The 14,930-nt window shown below is 47.9% G+C and overlaps 32 non-coding genes across 32 annotated transcripts; all 32 read right to left on the bottom strand.

Moving 5' to 3' along the window:
- Positions 1–51: 51 nt before the first annotated feature.
- LOC140350069 (5S ribosomal RNA) lies at positions 52–170 on the bottom strand. The gene has a single exon (XR_011924971.1). It is a non-coding gene; the product is annotated as a 5S ribosomal RNA (ribosomal RNA).
- Positions 171–325: 155 nt separating this feature from the next.
- LOC140350068 (5S ribosomal RNA) lies at positions 326–444 on the bottom strand. The gene has a single exon (XR_011924970.1). It is a non-coding gene; the product is annotated as a 5S ribosomal RNA (ribosomal RNA).
- A 155-nt stretch (positions 445–599) lies between these two features.
- Positions 600–718, bottom strand: LOC140350222 (5S ribosomal RNA). Its single transcript, XR_011925113.1, has one exon. It is a non-coding gene; the product is annotated as a 5S ribosomal RNA (ribosomal RNA).
- A 164-nt stretch (positions 719–882) lies between these two features.
- On the bottom strand, positions 883–1,001 carry LOC140349892 (5S ribosomal RNA). Its single transcript, XR_011924801.1, has one exon. It is a non-coding gene; the product is annotated as a 5S ribosomal RNA (ribosomal RNA).
- A 155-nt stretch (positions 1,002–1,156) lies between these two features.
- On the bottom strand, positions 1,157–1,275 carry LOC140350017 (5S ribosomal RNA). Its single transcript, XR_011924921.1, has one exon. It is a non-coding gene; the product is annotated as a 5S ribosomal RNA (ribosomal RNA).
- A 6,203-nt stretch (positions 1,276–7,478) lies between these two features.
- LOC140349893 (5S ribosomal RNA) lies at positions 7,479–7,597 on the bottom strand. Its single transcript, XR_011924802.1, has one exon. It is a non-coding gene; the product is annotated as a 5S ribosomal RNA (ribosomal RNA).
- A 168-nt stretch (positions 7,598–7,765) lies between these two features.
- On the bottom strand, positions 7,766–7,884 carry LOC140349891 (5S ribosomal RNA). Its single transcript, XR_011924800.1, has one exon. It is a non-coding gene; the product is annotated as a 5S ribosomal RNA (ribosomal RNA).
- Positions 7,885–8,047: 163 nt separating this feature from the next.
- LOC140349890 (5S ribosomal RNA) lies at positions 8,048–8,166 on the bottom strand. Its single transcript, XR_011924799.1, has one exon. It is a non-coding gene; the product is annotated as a 5S ribosomal RNA (ribosomal RNA).
- A 163-nt stretch (positions 8,167–8,329) lies between these two features.
- On the bottom strand, positions 8,330–8,448 carry LOC140350012 (5S ribosomal RNA). The gene has a single exon (XR_011924917.1). It is a non-coding gene; the product is annotated as a 5S ribosomal RNA (ribosomal RNA).
- A 160-nt stretch (positions 8,449–8,608) lies between these two features.
- LOC140349959 (5S ribosomal RNA) lies at positions 8,609–8,727 on the bottom strand. The gene has a single exon (XR_011924865.1). It is a non-coding gene; the product is annotated as a 5S ribosomal RNA (ribosomal RNA).
- A 164-nt stretch (positions 8,728–8,891) lies between these two features.
- Positions 8,892–9,010, bottom strand: LOC140349889 (5S ribosomal RNA). Its single transcript, XR_011924798.1, has one exon. It is a non-coding gene; the product is annotated as a 5S ribosomal RNA (ribosomal RNA).
- Positions 9,011–9,173: 163 nt separating this feature from the next.
- LOC140349888 (5S ribosomal RNA) lies at positions 9,174–9,292 on the bottom strand. The gene has a single exon (XR_011924797.1). It is a non-coding gene; the product is annotated as a 5S ribosomal RNA (ribosomal RNA).
- Positions 9,293–9,457: 165 nt separating this feature from the next.
- LOC140349887 (5S ribosomal RNA) lies at positions 9,458–9,576 on the bottom strand. The gene has a single exon (XR_011924796.1). It is a non-coding gene; the product is annotated as a 5S ribosomal RNA (ribosomal RNA).
- A 165-nt stretch (positions 9,577–9,741) lies between these two features.
- On the bottom strand, positions 9,742–9,860 carry LOC140349886 (5S ribosomal RNA). The gene has a single exon (XR_011924795.1). It is a non-coding gene; the product is annotated as a 5S ribosomal RNA (ribosomal RNA).
- A 158-nt stretch (positions 9,861–10,018) lies between these two features.
- Positions 10,019–10,137, bottom strand: LOC140349885 (5S ribosomal RNA). Its single transcript, XR_011924794.1, has one exon. It is a non-coding gene; the product is annotated as a 5S ribosomal RNA (ribosomal RNA).
- A 163-nt stretch (positions 10,138–10,300) lies between these two features.
- Positions 10,301–10,419, bottom strand: LOC140349884 (5S ribosomal RNA). Its single transcript, XR_011924793.1, has one exon. It is a non-coding gene; the product is annotated as a 5S ribosomal RNA (ribosomal RNA).
- Positions 10,420–10,586: 167 nt separating this feature from the next.
- Positions 10,587–10,705, bottom strand: LOC140349883 (5S ribosomal RNA). Its single transcript, XR_011924792.1, has one exon. It is a non-coding gene; the product is annotated as a 5S ribosomal RNA (ribosomal RNA).
- Positions 10,706–10,865: 160 nt separating this feature from the next.
- Positions 10,866–10,984, bottom strand: LOC140350023 (5S ribosomal RNA). The gene has a single exon (XR_011924927.1). It is a non-coding gene; the product is annotated as a 5S ribosomal RNA (ribosomal RNA).
- A 165-nt stretch (positions 10,985–11,149) lies between these two features.
- Positions 11,150–11,268, bottom strand: LOC140349882 (5S ribosomal RNA). The gene has a single exon (XR_011924791.1). It is a non-coding gene; the product is annotated as a 5S ribosomal RNA (ribosomal RNA).
- A 158-nt stretch (positions 11,269–11,426) lies between these two features.
- On the bottom strand, positions 11,427–11,545 carry LOC140349879 (5S ribosomal RNA). Its single transcript, XR_011924789.1, has one exon. It is a non-coding gene; the product is annotated as a 5S ribosomal RNA (ribosomal RNA).
- Positions 11,546–11,708: 163 nt separating this feature from the next.
- LOC140349878 (5S ribosomal RNA) lies at positions 11,709–11,827 on the bottom strand. The gene has a single exon (XR_011924788.1). It is a non-coding gene; the product is annotated as a 5S ribosomal RNA (ribosomal RNA).
- Positions 11,828–11,990: 163 nt separating this feature from the next.
- Positions 11,991–12,109, bottom strand: LOC140349877 (5S ribosomal RNA). The gene has a single exon (XR_011924787.1). It is a non-coding gene; the product is annotated as a 5S ribosomal RNA (ribosomal RNA).
- A 167-nt stretch (positions 12,110–12,276) lies between these two features.
- On the bottom strand, positions 12,277–12,395 carry LOC140349876 (5S ribosomal RNA). The gene has a single exon (XR_011924786.1). It is a non-coding gene; the product is annotated as a 5S ribosomal RNA (ribosomal RNA).
- A 160-nt stretch (positions 12,396–12,555) lies between these two features.
- On the bottom strand, positions 12,556–12,674 carry LOC140349960 (5S ribosomal RNA). Its single transcript, XR_011924866.1, has one exon. It is a non-coding gene; the product is annotated as a 5S ribosomal RNA (ribosomal RNA).
- A 165-nt stretch (positions 12,675–12,839) lies between these two features.
- On the bottom strand, positions 12,840–12,958 carry LOC140349875 (5S ribosomal RNA). The gene has a single exon (XR_011924785.1). It is a non-coding gene; the product is annotated as a 5S ribosomal RNA (ribosomal RNA).
- Positions 12,959–13,116: 158 nt separating this feature from the next.
- On the bottom strand, positions 13,117–13,235 carry LOC140349874 (5S ribosomal RNA). Its single transcript, XR_011924784.1, has one exon. It is a non-coding gene; the product is annotated as a 5S ribosomal RNA (ribosomal RNA).
- Positions 13,236–13,398: 163 nt separating this feature from the next.
- LOC140349873 (5S ribosomal RNA) lies at positions 13,399–13,517 on the bottom strand. The gene has a single exon (XR_011924783.1). It is a non-coding gene; the product is annotated as a 5S ribosomal RNA (ribosomal RNA).
- A 167-nt stretch (positions 13,518–13,684) lies between these two features.
- LOC140349872 (5S ribosomal RNA) lies at positions 13,685–13,803 on the bottom strand. Its single transcript, XR_011924782.1, has one exon. It is a non-coding gene; the product is annotated as a 5S ribosomal RNA (ribosomal RNA).
- A 163-nt stretch (positions 13,804–13,966) lies between these two features.
- On the bottom strand, positions 13,967–14,085 carry LOC140349871 (5S ribosomal RNA). Its single transcript, XR_011924781.1, has one exon. It is a non-coding gene; the product is annotated as a 5S ribosomal RNA (ribosomal RNA).
- Positions 14,086–14,252: 167 nt separating this feature from the next.
- Positions 14,253–14,371, bottom strand: LOC140349870 (5S ribosomal RNA). Its single transcript, XR_011924780.1, has one exon. It is a non-coding gene; the product is annotated as a 5S ribosomal RNA (ribosomal RNA).
- A 158-nt stretch (positions 14,372–14,529) lies between these two features.
- Positions 14,530–14,648, bottom strand: LOC140349964 (5S ribosomal RNA). Its single transcript, XR_011924870.1, has one exon. It is a non-coding gene; the product is annotated as a 5S ribosomal RNA (ribosomal RNA).
- A 161-nt stretch (positions 14,649–14,809) lies between these two features.
- Positions 14,810–14,928, bottom strand: LOC140349868 (5S ribosomal RNA). Its single transcript, XR_011924778.1, has one exon. It is a non-coding gene; the product is annotated as a 5S ribosomal RNA (ribosomal RNA).
- Between the last annotated feature and the right edge of the window lie 2 nt (positions 14,929–14,930).

Raw genomic sequence — 14,930 nt, 5'->3', positions numbered from 1 at the left:
TGAAAAACTTCTTTTTTTTTTTTTTTTTTGACAGGTGAAAAAGTGTGAAAATGCTCACAGCACCTGGTATTCCCAGGCGGTGTCCCATCCAAGTACTAACAAGGCCCAACCCCGCTTGGCTTCCGAGATCAAACGAGATCGGGCTGTTCCAGGGTGGTATGGCCGTGAGCGAAATGTTCCAGGTCAAAACTCGTATAAATGGCTTTTTTTGCATCAAACACTGTCTTTTCGTGAAGAGTACCTTCACGCCACTTGCGCGGTCAAAATTGGGATATCTCAATGAAAAACTTCTTTTTTTTTTTTGACAGGTGAAAAAGTGTGAAAATGCTCACAGCACCTGGTATTCCCAGGCGGTGTCCCATCCAAGTACTAACAAGGCCCAACCCCGCTTGGCTTCCGAGATCAAACGAGATCGGGCTGTTCCAGGGTGGTATGGCCGTGAGCGAAATGTTCCAGGTCAAAACTCGTATAAATGGCTTTTTTTGCATCAAACACTGTCTTTTCGTGAAGAGTACCTTCACGCCACTTGCTCGGTCAAAATTGGGATATCTCAATGAAAAACTTCTTTTTTTTTTTTGACAGGTGAAAAAGTGTGAAAATGCTCACAGCACCTGGTATTCCCAGGCGGTGTCCCATCCAAGTACTAACAAGGCCCAACCCCGCTTGGCTTCCGAGATCAAACGAGATCGGGCTGGTCCAGGGTGGTATGGCCGTGAGCGAAATGTTCCAGGTCAAAACTCGTATAAATGGCTTTTTTTGCATCAAACACTGTCTTTTCGTGAAGAGTACCTTCACGCCACTTGCTCGGTCAAAATTGGGATATCTCAATGAAAAACTTCTTTTTTTTTTTTTTTTTTTTTGACAGGTGAAAAAGTGTGAAAATGCTCACAGCACCTGGTATTCCCAGGCGGTCTCCCATCCAAGTACTAACCAGGCCCAACCCTGCTTGGCTTCCGAGATCAGACGAGATCGGGCGGGTCCAGGGTGGTATGGCCGTGAGCGAAATGTTCCAGGTCAAAACTCGTATAAATGGCTTTTTTTGCATCAAACACTGTCTTTTCGTGAAGAGTACCTTCACGCCACTTGCTCGGTCAAAATTGGGATATCTCAATGAAAAACTTCTTTTTTTTTTTTGACAGGTGAAAAAGTGTGAAAACGCTCACAGCACCTGGTATTCCCAGGCGGGCTCCCATCCAAGTACTAACCAGGCCCAACCCTGCTTGGCTTCCGAGATCAGACGAGATCGGGCTGGTCCAGGGTGGTATGGCCGTGAGCGAAATGTTCCAGGTCAAAACGGCCTTTTTTATATCAAACACTGTCTTTTCGTGAAGAGTACCTTCACGCCACTTGCTCGGTCAAAATTGGGATATCTCAATGAAAAACTTCTTTTTTTTTTTTTTTTTTTTTGACAGGTGAAAAAGTGTGAAAATGCTCACAGCACCTGGTATTCCCAGGCGGTCTCCCATCCAAGTACTAACCAGGCCCAACCCTGCTTGGCTTCCGAGATCAGACGAGATCGGGCTGGTCTTTTTTTTTTTTTTTTTATCTTTTATTATCAAAAACATCTTAAAACAAGTATTTACATATATTTACATGAATGTACAGACATACATGACACACAAGGGCAAGGGAATAGGATACACAAGGGCAAGGGGAGACGAGAAAAAAAAAAATTACAGAAAATCAAACACACAATCATTCTCCAAACATTCTTCAGTGATGGGGGGTGATGCCGTGGTTGGGGGGGGTGATGCCGGGGTCAGAAGAGGATGTCCAGGTTTCCAGAGGGTGTGAGGTGGATCAGGGTGTTGTGGGGGACGAGGTGGGTGATGAACCGGTGCTCTGCTGCCATGTGGAGGTGTCGGAGGTGTGCGGCCAAGAGTCCTTTGAAGATGGGCCAGGGTGCTGCTGTTTTATTGTCACGGAGATGGATGTTCCTGTTGAGATATAATGTGTACCGGGCTATGGAGAGGGTTAGTCGGGCGAGATGGGTGTTGGCTCCAGAGCGACTCTGTCCGGGACCAAAGAGGAGGAGCCAGGGCTCCTGGTCGTCCCCTCCTAGGGCCGCCGGCGGTGGGAGCCTCCAGGACAGCCTCCGAGCGAGGAGGTCCTGCAGTCGGGACCAGAACGGGCGGACGGCCGGGCAGGTGTACAGCATGTGCTCCAGGGTCTCGGGGGGTCCGTGGCACACGGGGCAGTCCGCAGCGTAGCTGTCGGGAAGAAATGCGTGCAGTGCTGCGGATGTAAAGACGATCCTGTGTCTAAATCTGAAGTCAAAATGACCTACGTTATGTGGGGTGTACCAATTAAAGATGTTGGCCCAGATGGTTGCGATGGTGCGTGCGGGGAATGTTAATGACCATTTGTGTTCCGAGGCGGGACGCCTGAGCACTCCCAGCAACAACAACTGATACAGGATGCGGGTGGGTAGGTCTGTGAAAATCCTAAACCTCCCCGTGCTAACAAATACATTAAAATTCAACTTACCTGTCGTGCTCCCCATTTGGCCCAAAGTGCTTCCCCAATGCCTGACCAGATTCCTGTTAAAAATACTTACCATACCACTAATATACTTTTTCCTAAACACTTTACCTGCTAACCTAAAACACTTCCCTATGTAATCTACACTAAAATTACCTTTCACGTCAAATACCTTACCTACATATTCCAGCCCAGCCTCCTCCATCGCCCCACTGATCATGCACTCGCGCTTCCCGGGGGGAGCGGAGAGCAAGTCAGGGTTATGACGGAGGGGCATGTGCGCGAGACCCTCACCGCTGTCTGGAACCGCCACAGTCAGGGGCCTGAAAGTCCTCCACGCCTCCAAGAGTTCCCTCTCGAAGGGGGGGAGGCCCTCCAGGACCGAAACAGGGGGCAACAAACACAAATTATAAACACCAAACTTACCTAGACTATTAACAAACTCACCTATATAATCCTTCCATGGAGCATCTACCTCAACGTCTAGAAATTTCCGAATTGTTTTCAGCCTGAAGGCCTTCTTCCTTAACTCTAAATCTGCTAACTTTAAACCTCCCTGATCGTACTCACCTATCATAACCTTATGTGCAATAAAGCCCCTCTCACGATTCCACAAAAAGTGGTTTATCACTAACCTTAATTTGTTAGCATAGACCCCCGGCAGGCCGTACACGGAGAGTGCATGGTTCAACATGGACATGCACAAAGAATTTACAACTAAGACTTTACCTTTTAATGTCAGATTACGACGTCTCCAAAAATTCAAGCGCGCTGTAATTTTCTCGCACAAAGGCGACCAAAGTGCAGTACGACACGCCTCCTCGTCTCTGCCCAGGGGGACGCCGAGGACCTTGTAGGAGTCCCCGGCCTCCCGGAGCTGGACAGGGAGAGGAACAGGCGTGACGCTGCCGCAAAATTTAACCGTGGTTTTATCGAAATTGATTTTGGCCCCTGAAGCGAGGCCGTAAACATTGAGCACGTGGAGAGAGGCGTTCAGGCTCTCCACGTCTCGGAGGATCAGATTCGTGTCATCTGCGTACTGAAAAATTTTGACTTCCCTACCCGCAGGCGTGGTCAGTCCCCTCACCGCCGCGTCCGCCCTCAACATGGCCGCCAAAGGCTCAGCGGCGATGCTGTAGAGGAGCGACGAGAGGGGACAGCCCTGCCTGACTGATCTTTTTAAGGGGAAAGAGTCAGTTAGAAACCCGTTGACTTTGACCTTACTGACCGCAAAGGAATAGATGAGCTGTAGCCAATTAACAAACCGTTCGCCGAAACCTAACTTACCTAATACAGTCCAGAGGAACGAATGCTCAACTCTGTCGAACGCCTTGTTAAAGTCTACACTAACGTGAATACCACCGGTCGCGTGCATCTGCCGAAGGAGATATCTCAGAGACAAAACTGTGTCTGAGATGTCCCTCCCGGGGACGCTGTAGGCCTGCGAGGGGTGTATGACGGATCCAATCACACGCTTTAACCTACCTGCTAATACCTTTGCTAAAATTTTATAGTCTACGTTCAAAAGGCCTGTAGTTGGCGAGGCTGCTCCTGTCGCCCTTCTTAAAAAGCAGAGTGACGACACTCATCGCAAAACCATCGCCAACTCTACTCTCACTCTCAAAATCCTGATATAATAGGAGTAGGATCGGAGCTAACCTGGAAGCGAAACGCTTGAAAAACTCACAGGTTAGTCCGTCCTCTCCGGGGCTTTTCCCTGTATTTAAACTCTTGACTGCAGCCTCTATCTCCATGAGAGACAGAGGCGCGTCGCACAGCTCCCTATCCTCCCTGCTCAGTGTGCGCTCCAGAGCACCTACAGCCTGGTCTAAAGCCTGCTCTGCCACTCCGTCTGAACTAAAAAGCCTACTATAGAAATCCTGCGCTGTCTCTAAAACCTCACTTACCTCGGAAACAATCTTACCTGTCTTATCTATCAACTTATCTATGTGCATCTTTCCCTGTGTAACCTTCTCACAGCCGAAGAAGAACGCTGTCGAGCGTTCTCCTTCGACTGTGTGTCTGGCTTTTGCCCTCAAAATTGCACCCTGACACCTACTTACCTCCAGCTGCTCCAGCTCAGCGCGCACCACCAGGTACTCTGGATCCACAGGGCCAGTGGTGGAAGCTGCGCCCTGGTCCAGGACCTGCAGGCGCTGGCGGAGAGCGGTCTCCCTCCTGGTCGACAGCCACGCCTTGTGTTTGCTGTAATTGACACAGAGCTTTTTAATGCGTGTTTTTGCCGTCGGCCACCAATCGACCACGCTGTCGATCAGCTCCAGCTCCATGTCAAATACATCAAACAAAAAGTCCATTTTCCTACAAAAAGTTTCATCACCGAGGATGGAGCTGTTTAGGACCCACAGTCCTCCATTCCTCGGTGATGAAACTAACCCAAAATAAATATCTAAAGTGGAGTGATCACTCAAGCCTGACCACTTGTAGGAAGCACCACTGACTCTCTGTGCCAGGTCTGAGGAGGCAAAACAGAGGTCAATGCGGGACTGCTTCAGGACGCCCTGGACGACCTGCCGCCTGGAGAAATCCTTCAGGAAGGGGTGGACGAACCGCCACACCTCCGTCAGGTTCCTGCTGGCGGCTTCTTCCAACAGGGCTGTCCTGGCAGTGCTGTTTTTAAAAGAGTTGTTAATGCCGATGTCTGTCTTGCAAAGTGTTGTATTAAAGTCACCGATTATGATTGTAGTGTCGTTCGCAAAGCGAAATATTTTTTTGAAGAATTGCCTCCTCAGACCATCATCGTTCGGGGCGTAGATGTTAATTTGTCTGAACTTCACTGTGTCCGTGAAGTCCAGGACCAGGAAGGAGCCCTCTGGGTCGGCGTGTACCAGGGTGGGTTGGCCTAAGACACCAGGCCTCACCACCGTGGCCACACCGCGCGAGCACGCCGTGCCCAGGGCCCAAAATACAGAGCCTACTCCCATGCTCCGCACTTGTTGCGCGTGGCTGACATCCCAGTGCGTTTCTTGGATGCAGAGCACGTCCCACTTGGAAAAGTTTAACGCGCTCTGCATCCGCACTGGGCTCCGCAGGCCGCCTGCGTTCCAAGAGGACAAGGAGAACGCCATTAAGAGGAGACCTTGGAGGATGTAACCCATCTTTTATTTAGACTTCTTTTTGGCGCCCGTCGCATCCGACTGCCACACTCTTTTTCTGACTTCACGGGTGGAGAAATCCATGAAGTCATCATTAAAAACAGTCTCGAGCTCACCTCGTGGGGCAGAGCTGCGTGTGGAGGATGGTGGGTTGATGGAGCTTTCTGCTGGCGCTTTTGAGGTGGTTGGAACGGAGGAGGCAGAGCCGCTCTCAGCAGCAGCGCCCTCTCCGTCTCCTGCCACCTGCTTCCTGCGTCTTGCCCCTTTCTTATCCTTCTTCTCCACCTGTCCCCTCTTACCACCGTCCGACTGGAGCTTGGGATCATCACCCAGCCCTGTGGTGATGTCCCCCCCTTTGGAGGTAAGATGCGGGGCCTGTCCCGCACCCATCCTCCTCCCGGGTTCAGCCTCTTCCTCCACGGGCTTAGGAGTTGGACCCTCACGAGTCCCCTCCCTCTGGTCAGGAGGAGCAGTTTGTCCTGCTCCCACCTTCCCAGACGCCAGCGCTGAGCCGAGCACCATCTCCAGTGCGACGGACGCCTCCTCGTCTGAGGAGTCAGAGGAGCAAGAGGAGCCAGACACCTCTGGCTCCCCTGACTCCTCCACAGCCTCCTCCTCCAAAAACTCCTCTACTTCGGAGAGAGCAGTTGCGGGCACGTTCTGGGCCACGTCACTGCTCTCTCCTCCAATGGCGTCCTCCCTGTCCTCCCCTCTGTCCTCCCCTCTGTCCTCCTCTCTGTCACCCGCCCCACACGGACATAAGTGGCGGAACATGCGGCACTCTCTGCACTTCGGGGCCCGCTGCGCGACGCACTCGCGCGCGTAATGCCCCTGGCTCCCGCAGTTGCGGCACAGAAAGTCAGGGCACTCCCTCAGAATATGGCCAGGCTGGAGACACCCCCTACACACCCGCACCTGCCTGTCGTGTATTACCCTGAAGTACTCGGGGCCCCCCGCGGTGTCAAACCTGACAGAATACGGTAAGGACTGCACCGTGTCCGTGAACCTTACCCGTACAAACCTGGTGCCGTCCGCCACGTTCGTCCCCGGCCACATTCTCCTCCTCACCTCGGAGACCGCAGAGACCCCCCAGGCGTAGAGCTTGGCCAGGATCTCCTCGTCCTCGATATAAGCCGGCAGCCCCATGAAGGACACGACCAGCTCATCCACCGAGATGTCACGGGCGTGAACCCTGACTCCTCCAATGCAGTACCCGTCCAGGAGCCGCTCCTTCGCTTTAGTGGTACTGACGGTTACTTCATATTTGTCCTTCGAGATGAGTCTGCATGCTACTATGGAGCCGCACACCTCCTGAGTCGCTTTTAAGAATGCAAGTGGCGTGATTTGTGCTCCCTCCGTCAACTCCAACACCACAGTGAGTTCTTTCATAAATTTCATTCTTCTTTCTTCGTTCTTTCTATTATTTACAGATTCATTCAGACTTTTCCTTGCCTTTGTCGTGTCCATTCCAGTGTCCGATGCCGTGTTGTCCGTCCTTTGAGCCATGCTCACAAAAAACAAAAAATCCACCTCCCAGTAAGTTTACTGGGAGGGGAACAAACAAAAGAACTGAAAAAAGTAAATGAAAAAGATCAAAATAACGATTAAAAACTCAAAAAAACTCCCAAACCTCCAGCTCCAGACCATGCAGCACACCACAAATTGCACGCACCTGCACTGATTGCAAAGGGGCGGGTCCAGGGTGGTATGGCCGTGAGCGAAATGTTCCATGTCAAAACTCGTATAAATGGCTTTTTTTGCATCAAACACTGTCTTTTCGTGAAGAGTACCTTCACGCCACTTGCTCGGTCAAAATTGGGATATCTCAATGAAAAAATTTTTTTTTTTTTTTTTTTTTTTTTGACAGGTGAAAAAGTGTGAAAATGCTCACAGCACCTGGTATTCCCAGGCGGTCTCCCATCCAAGTACTAAACAGGCCCAACCCTGCTTGGCTTCCGAGATCAGACGAGATCGGGCGGGTCCAGGGTGGTATGGCCGTGAGCGAAATGTTCCAGGTCAAAACTCGTATAAATGGCTTTTTTTGCATCAAACACTGTCTTTTCGTGAAGAGTACCTTCACGCCACTTGCTCGGTCAAAATTGGGATATCTCAATGAAAAACTTCTTTTTTTTTTCTTTTTTTTTTTTTTGACGGGTGAAAAAGTGTGAAAATGCTCACAGCACCTGGTATTCCCAGGCGGTCTCCCATCCAAGTACTAAACAGGCCCAACCCTGCTTGGCTTCCGAGATCAGACGAGATCGGGCGGGTCCAGGGTGGTATGGCCGTGAGCGAAATGTTCCATGTCAAAACTCGTATAAATGGCTTTTTTTGCATCAAACACTGTCTTTTCGTGAAGAGTACCTTCACGCCACTTGCTCGGTCAAAATTGGGATATCTCAATGAAAAACTTTTTTTTTTTTTTTTTTTTTTTGACAGGTGAAAAAGTGTGAAAATGCTCACAGCACCTGGTATTCCCAGGCGGTCTCCCATCCAAGTACTAAACAGGCCCAACCCTGCTTGGCTTCCGAGATCAGACGAGATCGGGCGGGTCCAGGGTGGTATGGCCGTGAGCGAAATGTTCCATGTCAAAACTCGTATAAATGGCTTTTTTTGCATCAAACACTGTCTTTTCGTGAAGAGTACCTTCACGCCACTTGCTCGGTCAAAATTGGGATATCTCAATGAAAAAAATCTTTTTTTTTTTTTTTTTTTTGACAGGTGAAAAAGTGTGAAAATGCTCACAGCAACTGGTATTCCCAGGCGGTCTCCCATCCAAGTACTAAACAGGCCCAACCCTGCTTGGCTTCCGAGATCAGACGAGATCGGGCGGGTCCAGGGTGGTATGGCCGTGAGCGAAATGTTCCATGTCAAAACTCGTATAAATGGCTTTTTTTGCATCAAACACTGTCTTTTCGTGAAGAGTACCTTCACGCCACTTGCTCGGTCAAAATTGGGATATCTCAATGAAAAACTTCTTTTTTTTTTTTTTTTTGACAGGTGAAAAAGTGTGAAAAAGCTCACAGCACCTGGTATTCCCAGGCGGTCTCCCATCCAAATACTAAACAGGCCCAACCCTGCTTGGCTTCCGAGATCAGACGAGATCGGGCGGGTCCAGGGTGGTATGGCCGTGAGCGAAATGTTCCAGGTCAAAACTCGTATAAATGGCTTTTTTTGCATCAAACACTGTCTTTTCGTGAAGAGTACCTTCACGCCACTTGCTCGGTCAAAATTGGGATATCTCAATGAAAAACTTCTTTTTTTTTTTTTTTTTTTTTGACAGGTGAAAAAGTGTGAAAATGCTCACAGCACCTGGTATTCCCAGGCGGTCTCCCATCCAAGTACTAAACAGGCCCAACCCTGCTTGGCTTCCGAGATCAGACGAGATCGGGCGGGTCCAGGGTGGTATGGCCGTGAGCGAAATGTTCCAGGTCAAAACTCGTATAAATGGCTTTTTTTGCATCAAACACTGTCTTTTCGTGAAGAGTACCTTCACGCCACTTGCTCGGTCAAAATTGGGATATCTCAATGAAAAACTTTTTTTTTTTTTTTTTTTTTTTGACAGGTGAAAAAGTGTGAAAATGCTCACAGCACCTGGTATTCCCAGGCGGTCTCCCATCCAAGTACTAAACAGGCCCAACCCTGCTTGGCTTCCGAGATCAGACGAGATCGGGCGGGTCCAGGGTGGTATGGCCGTGAGCGAAATGTTGCATGTCAAAACTCGTATAAATGGCTTTTTTTGCATCAAACACTGTCTTTTCGTGAAGAGTACCTTCACGCCACTTGCTCGGTCAAAATTGGGATATCTCAATGAAAAAAATCTTTTTTTTTTTCTTTTTTTTTTGACAGGTGAAAAAGTGTGAAAATGCTCACAGCACCTGGTATTCCCAGGCGGTCTCCCATCCAAGTACTAAACAGGCCCAACCCTGCTTGGCTTCCGAGATCAGACGAGATCGGGCGGGTCCAGGGTGGTATGGCCGTGAGCGAAATGTTCCATGTCAAAACTCGTATAAATGGCTTTTTTTGCATCAATCACTGTCTTTTCGTGAAGAGTACCTTCACGCCACTTGCTCGGTCAAAATTGGGATATCTCAATGAAAAACTTCTTTTTTTTTTTTTTTTTTTTTTGACAGGTGAAAAAGTGTGAAAATGCTCACAGCACCTGGTATTCCCAGGCGGTCTCCCATCCAAGTACTAAACAGGCCCAACCCTGCTTGGCTTCCGAGATCAGACGAGATCGGGCGGGTCCAGGGTGGTATGGCCGTGAGCGAAATGTTCCAGGTCAAAACTCGTATAAATGGCTTTTTTTGCATCAAACACTGTCTTTTCGTGAAGAGTACCTTCACGCCACTTGCTCGGTCAAAATTGGGATATCTCAATGAAAAAAATCTTTTTTTTTTTTTTTGACAGGTGAAAAAGTGTGAAAATGCTCACAGCACCTGGTATTCCCAGGCGGTCTCCCATCCAAGTACTAAACAGGCCCAACCCTGCTTGGCTTCCGAGATCAGACGAGATCGGGCGGGTCCAGGGTGGTATGGCCGTGAGCGAAATGTTCCATGTCAAAACTCGTATAAATGGCTTTTTTTGCATCAAACACTGTCTTTTCGTGAAGAGTACCTTCACGCCACTTGCTCGGTCAAAATTGGGATATCTCAATGAAAAACTTTTTTTTTTTTTTTTTTTTTTTGACAGGTGAAAAAGTGTGAAAATGCTCACAGCACCTGGTATTCCCAGGCGGTCTCCCATCCAAGTACTAAACAGGCCCAACCCTGCTTGGCTTCCGAGATCAGACGAGATCGGGCGGGTCCAGGGTGGTATGGCCGTGAGCGAAATGTTGCATGTCAAAACTCGTATAAATGGCTTTTTTTGCATCAAACACTGTCTTTTCGTGAAGAGTACCTTCACGCCACTTGCTCGGTCAAAATTGGGATATCTCAATGAAAAAAATCTTTTTTTTTTTTTCTTTTTTTTTTGACAGGTGAAAAAGTGTGAAAATGCTCACAGCACCTGGTATTCCCAGGCGGTCTCCCATCCAAGTACTAAACAGGCCCAACCCTGCTTGGCTTCCGAGATCAGACGAGATCGGGCGGGTCCAGGGTGGTATGGCCGTGAGCGAAATGTTCCATGTCAAAACTCGTATAAATGGCTTTTTTTGCATCAATCACTGTCTTTTCGTGAAGAGTACCTTCACGCCACTTGCTCGGTCAAAATTGGGATATCTCAATGAAAAACTTCTTTTTTTTTTTTTTTTTGACAGGTGAAAAAGTGTGAAAAAGCTCACAGCACCTGGTATTCCCAGGCGGTCTCCCATCCAAATACTAAACAGGCCCAACCCTGCTTTGCTTCCGAGATCAAACGAGATCGGGCTGTTCCAGGGTGGTATGGCCGTGAGCGAAATGTTCCAGGTCAAAACTCGTATAAATGGCTTTTTTTGCATCAAACACTGTCTTTTCGTGAAGAGTACCTTCACGCCACTTGCTCGGTCAAAATTGGGATATCTCAATGAAAAACTTCTTTTTTTTTTTTTTTTTTTTTTGACAGGTGAAAAAGTGTGAAAATGCTCACAGCACCTGGTATTCCCAGGCGGTCTCCCATCCAAGTACTAAACAGGCCCAACCCTGCTTGGCTTCCGAGATCAGACGAGATCGGGCGGGTCCAGGGTGGTATGGCCGTGAGCGAAATGTTCCAGGTCAAAACTCGTATAAATGGCTTTTTTTGCATCAAACACTGTCTTTTCGTGAAGAGTACCTTCACGCCACTTGCTCGGTCAAAATTGGGATATCTCAATGAAAAAAATCTTTTTTTTTTTTTTTGACAGGTGAAAAAGTGTGAAAATGCTCACAGCACCTGGTATTCCCAGGCGGTCTCCCATCCAAGTACTAAACAGGCCCAACCCTGCTTGGCTTCCGAGATCAGACGAGATCGGGCGGGTCCAGGGTGGTATGGCCGTGAGCGAAATGTTCCATGTCAAAACTCGTATAAATGGCTTTTTTTGCATCAAACACTGTCTTTTCGTGAAGAGTACCTTCACGCCACTTGCTCGGTCAAAATTGGGATATCTCAATGAAAAACTTTTTTTTTTTTTTTTTTTTTTTGACAGGTGAAAAAGTGTGAAAATGCTCACAGCACCTGGTATTCCCAGGCGGTCTCCCATCCAAGTACTAAACAGGCCCAACCCTGCTTGGCTTCCGAGATCAGACGAGATCGGGCGGGTCCAGGGTGGTATGGCCGTGAGCGAAATGTTCCATGTCAAAACTCGTATAAATGGCTTTTTTTGCATCAAACACTGTCTTTTCGTGAAGAGTACCTTCACGCCACTTGCTCGGTCAAAATTGGGATATCTCAATGAAAAACTTTTTTTTTTTTTTTTTTTTTTTGACAGGTGAAAAAGTGTGAAAATGCTCACAGCACCTGGTATTCCCAGGCGGTCTCCCATCCAAGTACTAAACAGGCCCAACCCTGCTTGGCTTCCGAGATCAGACGAGATCGGGCGGGTCCAGGGTGGTATGGCCGTGAGCGAAATGTTGCATGTCAAAACTCGTATAAATGGCTTTTTTTGCATCAAACACTGTCTTTTCGTGAAGAGTACCTTCACGCCACTTGCTCGGTCAAAATTGGGATATCTCAATGAAAAAAATCTTTTTTTTTTTTTCTTTTTTTTTTGACAGGTGAAAAAGTGTGAAAATGCTCACAGCACCTGGTATTCCCAGGCGGTCTCCCATCCAAGTACTAAACAGGCCCAACCCTGCTTGGCTTCCGAGATCAGACGAGATCGGGCGGGTCCAGGGTGGTATGGCCGTGAGCGAAATGTTCCATGTCAAAACTCGTATAAATGGCTTTTTTTGCATCAATCACTGTCTTTTCGTGAAGAGTACCTTCACGCCACTTGCTCGGTCAAAATTGGGATATCTCAATGAAAAACTTCTTTTTTTTTTTTTTTTTGACAGGTGAAAAAGTGTGAAAAAGCTCACAGCACCTGGTATTCCCAGGCGGTCTCCCATCCAAATACTAAACAGGCCCAACCCTGCTTTGCTTCCGAGATCAGACGAGATCGGGCGGGTCCAGGGTGGTATGGCCGTGAGCGAAATGTTCCAGGTCAAAACTCGTATAAATGGCTTTTTTTGCATCAAACACTGTCTTTTCGTGAAGAGTACCTTCACGCCACTTGCTCGGTCAAAATTGGGATATCTCAATGAAAAACTTCTTTTTTTTTTTTTTTTTTTTTTGACAGGTGAAAAAGTGTGAAAATGCTCACAGCACCTGGTATTCCCAGGCGGTCTCCCATCCAAGTACTAAACAGGCCCAACCCTGCTTGGCTTCCGAGATCAGACGAGATCGGGCGGGTCCAGGGTGGTATGGCCGTGAGCGAAATGTTCCAGGTCAAAACTCGTATAAATGGCTTTTTTTGCATCAAACACTGTCTTTTCGTGAAGAGTACCTTCACGCCACTTGCTCGGTCAAAATTGGGATATCTCAATGAAAAAAATCTTTTTTTTTTTTTTTGACAGGTGAAAAAGTGTGAAAATGCTCACAGCACCTGGTATTCCCAGGCGGTCTCCCATCCAAGTACTAAACAGGCCCAACCCTGCTTGGCTTCCGAGATCAGACGAGATCGGGCGGGTCCAGGGTGGTATGGCCGTGAGCGAAATGTTCCATGTCAAAACTCGTATAAATGGCTTTTTTTGCATCAAACACTGTCTTTTCGTGAAGAGTACCTTCACGCCACTTGCTCGGTCAAAATTGGGATATCTCAATGAAAAACTTTTTTTTTTTTTTTTTTTTTTTGACAGGTGAAAAAGTGTGAAAATGCTCACAGCACCTGGTATTCCCAGGCGGTCTCCCATCCAAGTACTAAACAGGCCCAACCCTGCTTGGCTTCCGAGATCAGACGAGATCGGGCGGGTCCAGGGTGGTATGGCCGTGAGCGAAATGTTGCATGTCAAAACTCGTATAAATGGCTTTTTTTGCATCAAACACTGTCTTTTCGTGAAGAGTACCTTCACGCCACTTGCTCGGTCAAAATTGGGATATCTCAATGAAAAAAATCTTTTTTTTTTTTTCTTTTTTTTTTGACAGGTGAAAAAGTGTGAAAATGCTCACAGCACCTGGTATTCCCAGGCGGTCTCCCATCCAAGTACTAAACAGGCCCAACCCTGCTTGGCTTCCGAGATCAGACGAGATCGGGCGGGTCCAGGGTGGTATGGCCGTGAGCGAAATGTTCCAGGTCAAAACTCGTATAAATGGCTTTTTTTGCATCAAACACTGTCTTTTCGTGAAGAGTACCTTCACGCCACTTGCTCGGTCAAAATTGGGATATCTCAATGAAAAACTTTTTTTTTTTTTTTTTTTTTTTGACAGGTGAAAAAGTGTGAAAATGCTCACAGCACCTGGTATTCCCAGGCGGTCTCCCATCCAAGTACTAAACAGGCCCAACCCTGCTTGGCTTCCGAGATCAGACGAGATCGGGCGGGTCCAGGGTGGTATGGCCGTGAGCGAAATGTTGCATGTCAAAACTCGTATAAATGGCTTTTTTTGCATCAAACACTGTCTTTTCGTGAAGAGTACCTTCACGCCACTTGCTCGGTCAAAATTGGGATATCTCAATGAAAAAAATCTTTTTTTTTTTTTCTTTTTTTTTTGACAGGTGAAAAAGTGTGAAAATGCTCACAGCACCTGGTATTCCCAGGCGGTCTCCCATCCAAGTACTAAACAGGCCCAACCCTGCTTGGCTTCCGAGATCAGACGAGATCGGGCGGGTCCAGGGTGGTATGGCCGTGAGCGAAATGTTCCATGTCAAAACTCGTATAAATGGCTTTTTTTGCATCAAACACTGTCTTTTCGTGAAGAGTACCTTCACGCCACTTGCTCGGTCAAAATTGGGATATCTCAATGAAAAAAATCTTTTCTTTTTTTTTTGACAGGTGAAAAAGTGTGAAAATGCTCACAGTACCTGGTATTCCCAGGCGGTCTCCCATCCAAGTACTAAACAGGCCCAACCCTGCTTGGCTTCCGAGATCAGACGAGATCGGGCGGGTCCAGGGTGGTATGGCCGTGAGCGAAATGTTCCATGTCAAAACTCGTATAAATGGCTTTTTTTGCATCAAACACTGTCTTTTCGTGAAGAGTACCTTCACGCCACTTGCTCGGTCAAAATTGGGATATCTCAATGAAAAACTTCTTTTTTTTATTTTTTTTTGACAGGTGAAAAAGTGTGAAAATGCTCACAGCACCTGGTATTCCCAGGCGGTCTCCCATCCAAGTACTAAACAGGCCCAACCCTGCTTGGCTTCCGAGATCAGACGAGATCGGGCGGGTCCAGGGTGGTATGGCCGTGAGCGA

Source organism: Eucyclogobius newberryi, unplaced genomic scaffold (assembly GCF_026437365.1).
Source record: "Eucyclogobius newberryi isolate DKJ021-1_F unplaced genomic scaffold, fEucNew1.0.hap1 SCAF_7, whole genome shotgun sequence".
NCBI lineage: Eukaryota > Metazoa > Chordata > Actinopteri > Gobiiformes > Gobiidae > Eucyclogobius > Eucyclogobius newberryi.
This window is presented reverse-complemented; position numbering and strand designations above follow the sequence as displayed.